We start from the raw sequence: 430 nt of genomic DNA on the forward strand, positions 1-430 counted from the left end.
CCCGCCGCGGTGGGGGCCCGGCCCCGCCATCCCCGTCCCCCTTTGTCCCAGCGGCCCCCGGCGCCGCCCGCCCTCCCCGTCGCAGGGCCGGCTGCCACCTGGCTCTCCCCGCCCAGCCCGCCTTCCCTTCCCGGCTCCGCGGCTGCTGCTGCGTTTGTGCCTCCCGAAAACCGTCCTGTCCTCCCCCCCACCCCGCTTCTGTCAGTCCCGGCTTTCCCCGTAGTTTATTCCAAGTCTGTTTTGCGGTTCTGTTTGTGCCACGTAGTTGGTAGCCGTTAGCTAATTTGGCAACAGGCGGTACGGGCAAAATATCTGATTGTGTAGCCACAGTTATTCTGCCGTGTGCTCATCTCAGCAGTAGAAATATAGCCAAAGGCAGGGTATGTCTCTCATTTAATTCCTGCATCCAAAAAAAAAAAAAAAAAAAAAA

Source organism: Calidris pugnax, unplaced genomic scaffold, assembly GCF_001431845.1.
Source record: "Calidris pugnax isolate Ruff unplaced genomic scaffold, ASM143184v1 scaffold32, whole genome shotgun sequence".
Lineage (NCBI taxonomy): Eukaryota > Metazoa > Chordata > Aves > Charadriiformes > Scolopacidae > Calidris > Calidris pugnax.